Source organism: Erithacus rubecula, assembly GCF_903797595.1.
Source record: "Erithacus rubecula genome assembly, chromosome: 13".
Taxonomy (NCBI): domain Eukaryota; kingdom Metazoa; phylum Chordata; class Aves; order Passeriformes; family Muscicapidae; genus Erithacus; species Erithacus rubecula.
The window spans coordinates 3,285,750-3,298,015 of record NC_136665.1 but is presented as its reverse complement, the minus strand read 5'-3'; the positions used below and the strand labels follow the sequence as shown (position 1 = coordinate 3,298,015).

The following is a 12,266-nucleotide window of genomic DNA, read 5'->3' as shown; positions in this document are numbered from 1 at the left end:
ATTAACACCAGTGTGTAGATGAACCAAAACTTACAAAAGTGTAAAACTCATGACCACAGTCCATCTTGGATTAGACTTGGGTGTAGCCCCAGCCAGGCTTTTGCACTGCCCAAGGTGTATCCTTTCAATAAATACCTGTTCTATTCCTTTTGCTTTGGTTAGTCTCTGTTCCAGGTCAGCCTTTCCAGGCAACAATGGGAATGGAGCCTCACTCTGCATTTCCTGGTGTACAAATCCTCATGGATATATGGGATATCCTGAGCTGGGAGGGACCCAAAGGGAGTCCAGGACATCCCAATAATCCCACCCTGTGCCTCAGAGCATTGCCCAACGTGTCCCTGTGGTGGGGGATCAGAGTATGGCAACTTAGACATGAAAATTATGGGAAATTCCCACTTAGTTCTATCTGGGAAAGGTTTGTTATCTGGGATTAGTCGTCCTTCTGCAATGGGATGAGGGTATTTTTAAAGCAGTGTTTATGTTTTGGTCAAACATTTGGGACAGGCTTATTTATAGTTTGTATATTTTCATTGTCATAATTATGGAAAAAGCATGGTGGGGGATGGATTGGGACTGTGAGAACAGCCCCAGAAGTGCACAAATGCAATATTTAAATCCTGTTCTCTTGCTGTAGGAGATGTAACCCAGCATGGGATTAAATGATAGTTTTGCTGAGGTTGAAAGGGGTTTTGCAGCTTGGGTTTCTGCTGTTCCACCTACTTTAAAAAGCAGATGAATTACTTGAAAAGACTGGTTCTTCTGGAAAAAAAAAACAAACAAACCAAACAACAATTTTTCCAGAGCCTTAGAAAGTAGAAAACATTTGCTTTTAAAACTTTCTTCTAGATCAAGAATATGGTTCTTGCATTGCAGAAATGTTTGTCATGGCAGATGGATTTGGGTGAATTTAGATTAATAACATTGCTTGAGGAAATGTTTGATGGGACACAAACCAAGCAGTGGCATGGACATTGGACAAGAACACAGATAAAAGGAATGTGTGCAGATTGATAAAATGTAATAAGAGTCAAATTTTGAGTTCCTGTTGATAAATCTTTGGAAGTCAGTGGAGTAAAATTGTTTTGTTTTGCTTCTTCACCTCAGGTTATGGTAAAACAAAACCCTTCTCCCCTTGGCCATGTGTTCCTGTGTCACATCCCAGAATGGTTTGGGTTGGAAGGGACCTTAAAGCTCACCCAATGGCACCCCCTGCCATGGTTTGTGATGTGAAATGTGCTCAACCTGCATGAAAATGTGGAGTTTTCACATCTGTGTTTGCTCATGAGTTCATGTGACAGTGATGGTCAGCACTCTGTGGCAGCTTTGTGCAATTATCTCCAAAATCTGGAGACACTAGGGCTGCCTTGCACTTCTCACTCCCCTTTGGGGGGAGTAACGTGACACCTGCATCAAAAATCAGTGCTCAGTGCTCTCAGTGCCTGCAGAATGAGCTGGGTGGGATGGCTGGGTACTGCTGCAGCAGCACAAAATCTGTGCTTGGCCTTGTTTTTGCCTTTCTGGAGGTGAGGCTGAGTTTCCTGTACGCACATAGATTTTGGAGCTGATGTTTCAGGGGAGCTGGTGGAATGCTGGGGTGCAGCAGACACTGGGTTATTGGGGGATGAGAGTCCAGGCTGTCCCTCCTCATAGGTCTGATCAGAATTCAAAATTTTTACACCTTTTGTCACATTTCATATCTCTTACACCTTTTCCAGCTCTGCTTACATAGAATTGGTGCAATGAGGATTGCTCCAAAGATGGAAAGATCTGATGTAAAGGTCACCCCTGAAAATGTAATGAATACGATTGTATTGATCAGATCTAACCCACTACTTTTTTTTTTTTTTTTAAATTTCAGACTATTGGTAGACAGTTTTTGTTTAAAAATAGTAGTTTCTTTTAAATGAGCTGCTGTATTCTTGAATTTGAAATGACATTGCTAAATTTATGGAAAACAGGTAAAGGTTGGCCTAGTTTTTCTATTACCCTTTCCCATTTCATTGTTTCCCAGTATTGACACTTAATTTGTTCTTCATCCACACACATAAATTCCATTATCTCCAGTCCTCCTTATTCATTCCTTGAAATTCCACTCTCTCCTTTAGCCTTGTGCCTATGCCTGATAAGATGATTTGATACAGATTTCTTGTCTCTTATCTTACATATAACTCTTTTAAAAATTAAAATCTGGTTTTACTGGTAGACGTTCCTAAAAACTACCTGGTTAAGAAGAGATATTTTATCTGTTCAGAGTTATCTAGGGCAGAAAGTTACATTTATGTTCAGGAAAATGAATATATATACCTAAAAAAGACAATTATATAATATAATGTAAAGATAATGTTCAGTTACCTTGAGCTTCATGCAAATTTTAGAGCAGTGGCAAAAGTGACTTTCCCAGTGTAATATATTGAATGTCCTTTTCCAAACTTCTCTCCTTTGCTTGCTGTAATTTTTAAACTCTGCCTACCCCAATCAATGGGTTGTATTTTTTTTTTCCCCCTCTGTAAATTCAGATAAAACAACTTCAGAGTTATTCAGAATGGAAAATATCACAAAGGTAAGGGAAATCAATCCCTTTAATTGTTACATTTAGCAGATTGGGAACGGCTTCTCGCGGACATTTGCCTTGTGGAAAAAAGGGAATGACACAAAACGTGTTCATTTGTGTCACAAATAAAGGCAGGGCCTCTTTGAAGTGATTGTGACCCGTGTGGGAGCAGCCCTGTTCCCTGGCAGCTCGTCATTCCCAGGTGAGGGCAGGGTGGAGTTTGGCTGTGCCAGGTCACGGTGCCACTGCAGAACCACGCCGGCGCTGCTGGCACAGCAGGTGTTGGGGGTTTGCAGGTGAACCAGAGCTGGTCCTGGGGCAAGGACTCAGCAGGGCTGGGATCATCCTGTGGGGTGGCAGAGCCTGGGCTGGAGAGCAGGGAGCCCTCAGATGGGTTGGGTTATCTCAGGACAGATGAGTGGGAAATAGCTGCAGGACCCCAGGGAGGGATGGGCTGAAGGTGCTTCATGCACAGCAAAGCAGCATCTGGGCTTTACAACAGCCTGAAAGCCAGCACAGTTTCTTTCTCAGACTCTTGCTTGGACCTGGAATATGAATCAAAATTATTTTAGAATACATAACAAATAGATCTCAATCATCTTTATCACTTTCCACTTGAGAAATGAGTCCTCTCACCTACAGCAGTTGCTTCTCAGTGCTTAAGAAAAACATTTTGTGGAGGTTGCACACACTGCTTTCCTGTTAAGGTGCAATTTGGTTTGTCTTGACACATTTGTGTGCCACAGATGTACTTTCCTAACAGCTCAATGCCATATTTTGTTCCTGCAATATTTTTGAATTTCCTAATTACCTAGGTTTAAGTTACTTATTTTCCTAGTTGGGTGGAACCATCTCTAGTATTTTTGGAGTCTCTTTTTACAGTCCCCAAATTTAAAGATCTGGGACTGTTGGTTTCTTCACCTGGAGGGTCTGTACATGTGAAGTACTCTTTCAAAATTCTGTCCAGTCAAACATGCATTAGCTCACATAAATTGATTTTCTCAGGTAAGTCTGACAGTGTTTATTTTTAAATATCACAGTATAATTCTTCTAGACTTTATTAAAAGTCCTTATACTTTTATAGGAGAAAATGTTACTCTTTATACAAAGGTCTGCAATTTAAAGGAATCAGAAGTTAATTTCCATAGTGTGACAGTGATAAACATAATTTGAACCATTAAAATATAACAATGTCCCCTGAGAAAATGAAACAATAGTTTAAAAAAACAGTACTAAACTTTCTTACTTTTGGATATTTTATCATTATTTTATTTTTCTTATGACAATTCTTTTATTGATAGGAGACAATGTCTACCTTTGAGAAAGTACCTGAGGTTAATATAATAATAATAATAATAATAATAATAATAATAATAATAATAGGAGCTTAGTGTGTGTATATATCTCTTCCATAAAAATATTGATTTGTTTTTTAACCACTCATCCCACTTACTTTTGTGTGGACATTTTAAAAAATTTGGAGCTAGTAGAAGCTCTTTTCCTTTCCTCTATTCCTTTATTTAGTCTAAATTGAGAATAGTAGTTCAATATATTTGTGTTGATTACACAAAAAAAACTTGTTACAGTTCAATTTGGGCTAATTGTAAAGAGACAGAGGGCCAGGCTTTCACCTGGTGTCCAAGCCTGGGCAGAGAAGCTGGAAATTGGAGCACAATTGGCTTTGCTGGCTCCCCTCTTTTGGGATGTTTTAGGGGTTGAGGGCTCAGTGAGGGAGATTGGGGTTGTTTCATCCTCTGCTTGATCCCATTTAATAAATGGAATCTACCTCTCCTTTTCCCAAATATTTTCACAGCACATGATGAGCCAGGTGCTCTGGGTTTGGTTTGGACTTTCTTTGCTGCTGGGTTTATGTTCAATTCAATAAATAACTAAAAAGGCAAAAAGGTGCTGCTTGGAGTGGTTCTGAAAAGTCCTTAATTCAGCCTGAAGCGCCTCTGAGCTCTGTTTGTGCCCGTGTTCCGTGTGCTGGGTGTGCGAGGAGGAGCGCACCGAGCCCAGCCTGGGTTAGGCTGCCTTAGGGAATTGGGAGCGCAGGAGCTGGCAGGGCACAGCCACCCACCTCCCTCGCTGCCTTCTCTTCTCTGGCGCGTTCTGCCCGAATTTCTCCGCCTGGGACAGCGCACAGATGTCATTTGCTGCTCGGGATTTGTCAGGGAAGGAAGGAAAGCATCACCGCCCCGCTGGCGCTGCCTCCTCCCGGTGCGCTCCGCAGCGCAGAGCTGCTTGCTTGGCAGGGCAGGGAGCGGGGATCCAGGGATTCCAGGGGGTGGGAAGAACAGGAAAGGTGTGTCCGTGCCGCCACAGCCCGGCCTGCCGAGAGGGAGCTCCTCACTCATCCCATGGCCAGCGCTGCGCTCACTTGCCCCGCTGCTCGCTGCTCCGGGACCAGCACTGCAGCATCCCAGGTAGGGCAGGACCTGCTCAGCATCTCCGAGCTGTGCTGGGGCTCAGCACCCCAGGTAGGGCAGGACCTGCTCAGCATCTCGGAGCTCTGCTGGGGCTCAGCATCCCAGGTAGGGCAGGACCTGCTCAGCATCTCCGAGCTCTGCTGGGGCTCAGCACCCCAGGTAGGGCAGGATCTGCTCTGCATCTCCGAGCTCTGCTGGGGCTCAGCACCCCAGGTAGGGCAGGATCTGCTCTGCATCTCGGAGCTCTGCTGTCCAGCAGCACCATCCTGGGACCCAGCAGTGCCAGGGCTCAGCATCCCAGGTAGGGCAGGACCTGCTCTACTCAGCATCTCCCAGCTCTGCTGTCCAGCAGCACCATCCTGGGCTGCCTGCACTGCTCTGTGCTCCAGGAGAGCAGAAAATGCGGGTTTGTGGCAGAGGGAGAATGCCCATTGTTAGTTCGCACAGCCAGGGGGCAAATGGTAATTGTTTTGGAAATGTCCCCTGCGTTTGACTTTCGGGAAGCCTGGGAGTAGAAATGATGCATTAAAACGGAGCCGTGCATGGGAAGGAAAAGTGTAACTACGAGGGGAATTTGTAGGATTTATAATCTAGAGATGGTGTTGTACCTGAAATGTTTGTCAGCTGTTTATTTTCCCTTTAACAATTGCCACTGTAGCCTGTTACAAATACAGCGTTTTGGGATTGATTTAATAGATAGCAGTAGATGGCTGATATTGCAAGGAAATGTTTAGAAAGAAAATAAGCAGCTTACTAATGAACTTTAAATAATAATAATGCTTATATTTAATGTAGATTTTTGTGTTTAAAATGTACATCCTTTCTTTTTAAACCTGATCTTTCAAAAATCCATTCAGCACCAGCTCTTGCCTCGTCAGAATTTCACAGGCACTCCTGTTTCATTCTTTTCTTGCTGTTAGACATTACAATAGCTGTGAATTTTATTTAACTTGAGCTTAGGCACCAATGAGAGTAATATTCAGGTATTCATTCTGGAGGTTAGAACATTTCTGAACTAACTGAAGCTGTTAAATGTATAAAATTAGATGAAATATTTTAGTAAAGCATAGAATGCATCACTAATCCTGCTTGTTATTGGAAGCAGGGATAGAGGAAAATAGATGACAATATTAATTTTGATATAATGCAGCAACATTTTTCAATTTGTCATGCTTAATGTAACCTAATTTTACTTATCCTTGATTTTTGCATGGATTCACAGTGAATTTTTAGCTGAAATTGAAATGGTACTGAATTTCTGGATAGGGTGATAAATTTGGATTTGCAAATGCTTCTGTGCATTTTAGCACTTCTCTGGAAGAAATTAGCTGAGAAGGGATTCTTAAGAAGACTTTTTTTTTTTTTTAAGGGTTCAAGTTGGATGTGAAATATTGGCAGCCAATCTGTTATTCATGAGTTTACCTGAGCTTTTCTTATCCCTTTCAGAGAGACAATTCATACTTTTAAAAACCTTTCTGTGTGGGCAAGTCTGTGAAACTGAATTCTGCCTGAAAATACCCTGAGTTGGTAAAGCATGGTTATGTAACCAAGTATTGCATAATAATGCATTTAATGATATTCTAATAGGAGTTTACTTTTATCACTGTTTCTTTAGGAGAAAAGGTTGCAGGGCTGTGACTAATTACCCTCCTTCTTTAAGGTTATCAGCTGTCCTCATTTTCAAGGACATCCCTTGCTAACAGGGACAACCCTGGAATCTTGGAGGCTTTATTGAAAATGGGGCAATGTTCTAATTTCAGAACAATCCCATGTCAGGCAGACATCTGAGCAGCTCCAGAGCTCACGTGGCTCTGGGGGCAGCAGGACCAGCAGCAGCTCCTTCCCTGGCACACAGACATGTGGCAAACAGAGGTGCTGTCCCACTGCTGCACACCTACAACCACTTGGAAGCAAAAATAAAAATCAAATATTGGGTTTCTGTTGAGACACGTGGTCACTTTTTCCCTTCTGTAATCCCACAGCCATGGGAATGGGTCACCAAAATCAGGTTCATTGCCCCATTCCACTGGAATGGAAAGAGCAGGCAGCAAATGCTGGAGCTTTGGGAGGAATTTTCACAGAGGCTGAAGCTAAATTTAAAGGAGGAACAGCTCTCTGCACTCTCTGTTCTCAGACAGCTCTCAAAAGAGAAAAGTAGGTTTTGGAAGTGCTCAGATTTGTTTGACTTTGTTATCTCTGTGCTTGAACTCAGACTATTTTATATGTGCTTTAAAATAAGGAAGTCCTGGGATTATGTAAGGGGTTAGCCAAGTGCAGCACAGAGAAAGATGCAGGAGGGACTAAGTCTGATTTTAAATGTGTGTGAGGAAATCTGTGATTGCAAATCTCCAAAGGTTTCTGCTAAGGAAGAGACCACTGCCAGCTCCGTTCTGCCCCTCTGAAACAGGAATTTCTGTGAGAGCCTTCCTGGATTTCACTGAGCTTGAGGAACCCTGTGCAATGGTGTCTTTTTTTGGAATGAAAGCTTTCTAAGATTTTTAGCACAGAGATCTTAATAAATTTGAGAGCTTAAATTGTTAAAATATAAACTCCTTCACTTTTCCTCCAAATTTGAGGGAGTGATGACTCCATAGCTATCTTCAAATGGCCATGGGGTATTTAAATCCCCAGTCCTCCCATGGGGCTGTAACCCAATGTGTGAGCTCAGGAGGAAAGGGCATCATACATTTTTCATGTATGATGCTGTGTCAGGACACATGGCAGGCTTCTCTTTCTGGGCTTTGGGGCTTTAAAGTGTCACAAACACACACACACTGCTTGTCTTTGTGTTATAGTGACAACTGGTTTTGTAAATAAACAATTTGAGTCACTGCAGCTGTATTTTGTAACAATATCCATACTTGGTGTCAATTTATCAAGAGCTGAATGAGCTTAAAAGAATGTAGTTTTTTATTTACAGCACTTACCTGGGTAAGTGACAGGTCTAGTGTCCCATTACTTCCCCTTCTGTCATTTTGCAGGATAGAATTTCATGCACCTGCCAGCTCAGTTTCTCTCTTGCTGGAAAGATTTTCGTGTACTCCCACTTCTCATAATTAGAATAACAGTGCCAAATCTTCTCAAGGTTAATAAAACTGCTGGAACCATAAAGTAGAACATGAAGCAGCTCTAATTGCTTGGGTTTTTTTTTTTAAAGTGAAGATGTGAAACTCACAAAGAATGACCAGAGTTTTTGTGGGGATCAAGGGAAATGTCACTTCTTAGCTGCTGGTCACTGAGGGCCCAGGTTTCAGCTGAGGTGAAGGAATGACTTTGCTCAAGTGTTGGACCTGATGCATGCCAGGAAAAGCATCTGTGCAACAATTTGTAAGCTATTTAACACTATAAAAATCAACTGGAAAGTGTTTGTGTTTTCTTCAGTAATTAAATAGGGATCACTCCTGCGATAATGCATCGTGTGGACTGAGTCCTACAGCTCTTGCTGCTAATGGGATTTGGGAGTGTTACAAAATCCATTTTCATCTACCAGAAAATGTGCTCCAGAGTGTCTTAGGAAGCTGTTCAGCCTTGATTTCTGAAACTTGGGGTGACTTTAGGTTGCCCAAATCCAGTTTTAATGGGTTTGCCTGTGGCAGAGCCCTGCTCTGAGCTTCCCTGCCCTCCTTTGCTGTGAGCACCAGGCTGAGCTTGGCCAGCAGGGTGTGAGTGCTGGACAGCACAGCAGAGTGCTCTGCTCCTGGTCAGCCTGGCAATAGAGCAAATCTGGAAAGCAGAAATGAGGATGTTTTTCTAGCCCAGGAGGACCCCAGAGGTCTGTGCTGCAGAGCAGGGCTGGCAGCTTTCCTTTCACCTGGATCCATCCCACTCCTCCCTCGGGTTGCAGATGTTTGGAAAAGGTTTAAATGCATCTCTGGCTCTTTAGCCACTTTCCTGGCTCCTCTTTCTCCAGTTTTGCCTGTCTCTCCTGGCACGTGGCTGGCAGCAGAGCCTCCCCTTTTCCCAAACCCCATCTGCCAGGCTGCTGGAGCTGGGGGATATTTCAGGGCTAAATTAAAATCCTCTCCTATTCCAAGAGGTGCCACCTGCCTCCTGTTGCTTTTTCTGGATGTGTACTGACTTAATTTTGGTTAAACATCACAGCCACAGACTTCATGCACGTGTTCTCTCTTTATTGACACTGTGCCCCACTGAAATGCTGATTGTTTTAGCCCTTTGTTTTTCCACCACTGTGCACGATCCCTGCCCACCTCTCAGTGCCACTTTCCCCCAGCAGAGCCCCTCTGGATAAATTTTGGCCTTTAGGGAGTTGATTGAGTTGTCAGTCTCTGAATTCTGCTCTGATTTGCTTTTGTTTCTCAATATATGCCTTTACCAGAAGCATATTTTAATTTTCTCATTTTTCAGATTGTGTTTATGAAATAAAGACAGGGGTGATTAATAATCTGCCACTGCATTACTTTGATCCTAAATGGTCATGTTTAGTTTTAGGTATTACATTGTCTTGTATAATGAAAAACTTCCAATATAGCAGAATTTAATATTGCTCTAAGTATTTTTGGGAATTATGCAACCTGCTAAAGCAAGCAAACAATTTTTCCCCCTGATAATCAGAAATAATTCTTTTTAGCAAGGCTATCTTGATAGCACTGTGAATGGAGATTTCTAAATGTATCAAACTCCTTTTCTGATTTTTCAAGTCCCTTAATTCCAATAGTTTGTGGACTGAAGGAAAACAAGTTTTAAAACAATCCCTTTTGTGCAGCTAATCCTATACATAAGAAATGTATTTAATGTCTATTTGCAATTTATGACCTTGAGGTTCAAATGTATTCAGAAAATTCACTCTAGGATTAGTGTTTTGATTAAATGGATGGCCTTCATGGTATGGAAACTTTTTTTTCTCCCCTCCCATGCCAGTTATAAAAATTTGTTCTTGATTCTGAAAATAAAATTCTTTTCCCAGGGACTTTGGCAAAGTTCATCCCAGCTCTTCCTTTGCTCTCAGCAGCTCTGGGTAAATGGTGCTGTTGTGAGCTCAGGGAAAGCCCTTTGGAATGGCAGGTGCAGCTTAACTGCTTTATCAGAGATACCTGAGCCAAGATGTGGGCATGAAACTCGTTAATAATTGTCCCCTCCACTCTTTTTAACTTCCTTGCTCTGTTTCAAACCTGTGATATTGCTTCTGGAGAGTTGTGACCAGTCTGCCCAGTACACAGAGACACTGGTGACAGAGCAGGGCCACCAAGGTGGGCACATGGCACTCAGGGAGAGCTTGGGAGTGCCAGCATTCCTCAGGCAGGACAGGAGGTGGATGTGGCTTTTGTTCCTTTCTTCACTTACCCAGTGCAAGTCATAAAAGCAGGAAAACCCAGATTCGTCTCCGAGGTGCACAGCAGAAGGATTTAAGGTAAAAGCTCAAATTGCAGTAAGGGGAATTCTGGTCAAATATAAATAGATTTCTCACCAGGAGGGTGTTCCAACGTGGGAACAGTGGCCCAGACAGGGGTGGGAATCTCCATCCTTGGGGACATTCAGAGCTCGGCTGGGCATGACCCTGAGCAGGCTGCTCCACATTTGAAGTTGGCACTGAGTTGGGCTAGATGACCTTCAAAGATCCTTTCCAACCTAAATCATCCTATGGTTTTCTTAGGACCACTGGGGAAATGCAGCCCCAAAACCAAAAGAGAGCTGTTTGATTTGAGGCTGCTTTTGCAAGTAGAAACTCAGGGCAGTCTAAGCCTGTGTTTTTGTGAGTCAGGGACAATTTTAGTCTGATGGGACCTCTGTCAGTGTTGTGCTGTGGAGTCACTCTGGCAGTCCTGGAGCACTGATCTGCAATACCAGCTCATGCTCAGCTCTTATTATGGGCTGTTACTGGCCATTCTTTACATGGCTTTTATATCTTTCCATGATGGATTTATGATCTTCTGTTGCTTTAATTGATTCCAGCAAGTAGTATTCATACAGATAAGACCATAATGCAGAAACAGGAGAAGTGAAAGCACCTTCTTGTTCTGTGTAGGGAATTCAGAAAATGTTACTGAAATTCTTCCATTTCAGACATTTTTGTGGAGTTTGCTTTCAACAGTGATAAATGACCTGCCCCAAATTTCTAGATGACTTTTCCATTTACAGTGTGAAATTATATAAAAGTCAGGGTAATAAGGAAAAAAATGTTAACTTAATCTTGACTGTTGAGTCCATGTAGAGAAGTTGACACTTGTTGCTGTGGTGTTATTACAGTGGTTGCTAATTAATGTCTCTTGTTAAAGCACCCTTCCTGCAAGTGTCACCTTTCTTTGGGTGAGTTCTTCCTGCACCATAAAATATAAATAATACATCTGATAATCATCTTGATAAAGGCCTGTGCCTGAGGGGGAGATGGGAGTGAAGAGGAAAATGAGTTATGATAAAACATACTCAGTTAATGTAAGGTGTGACTTCTGAAGTGTAGGGTGGGCTCATTGAGGTTACAAGGATAAAAACTGGCTGGAAATTACTACCCCCTCTCTGGTTAAAAGGAAAATTGCTGGGAGAAGTGTCACCATCATTCTGTGGCCTTAGAGATGTCGCTTTATCCCTGGGAGGCCTTGGGGGACTGGATGGGCAGGGAGGGCAGAGGATGATCAGGGAGGGCAGAAGATGATCAGGGAGGGCAGAGGATGATCAGGGAGAACAGAAGGTGATCAGGGAGGGCAGAAGATGATCAGAGAGGGTGGTAGATGATCAGGGAGGGCAGAAGATGATCAGAGAGGGTGGTAGATGATCAGGGAGGGCAGAAGGTGATCAGGGAGGGCAGAAGGTGATCAGGGAGGGCAGAGGATGATCAGGGAGGGCAGAAGGTGATCAGGGAAGGCAGAGGATGATCAGGGAGTGCAGAGGCAGATCAGGGAGAGATGAACCAGCCTAGGTTGGGGTGGCCACAGTACACCTTGGTTTTGGGGCAAAAATCTGACAGTCAGGAGGGTTCTGTCCCCATCAGGGGTGTGGGGGAGGAAAGAATGCAAATAAATCATTGTGTATAAAGGCAGAGTGAGATACCCCTGCAGACAGAGGGTTACCAATGATTTTAAGATATAATTGCTGAAGGGGATTCTAACTGGATAAAGGCTGAAATATTTGAGCAGCGTTTACCACAGTATTTGTCTTCCTTTCCTGCTAAGTATCTGTGTTGGAGTTACTCTTCCTCTGATAAAATGTTTTCTAATAAGGCACAGAATCACAGAATCATTTAGGATGGAAAGGTCCTCTGAGATCATCACTGATCACTGACCACCACCTTATCAACCAGAACATGTCACCAAGTGCCACATCCAGTCTTTCCT

The 12,266-nt window shown here is 43.0% G+C and overlaps 1 protein-coding gene across 38 annotated transcripts in view; it reads left to right on the top strand.

Moving 5' to 3' along the window:
* Positions 1 to 12,266, top strand: part of ATP2B2 (ATPase plasma membrane Ca2+ transporting 2) — a 378,523-nt gene that overhangs the window by 188,155 nt on the left and 178,102 nt on the right. For 3 of the 38 annotated variants that reach the window (XM_079316720.1, XM_079316743.1, XM_079316732.1), the window contains exon 1: positions 4,806 to 4,977. The exons of 32 other annotated variants lie outside the window; for them this stretch is intronic. The gene's annotated coding sequence lies outside the window, so the exon portion shown is untranslated. Of the gene's footprint in view, positions 1 to 4,805; positions 5,407 to 12,266 lie in introns of those variants that run through there. 3 more of the 38 variants (XM_079316735.1, XM_079316725.1, XM_079316746.1) reach the window with 3 other exon arrangements.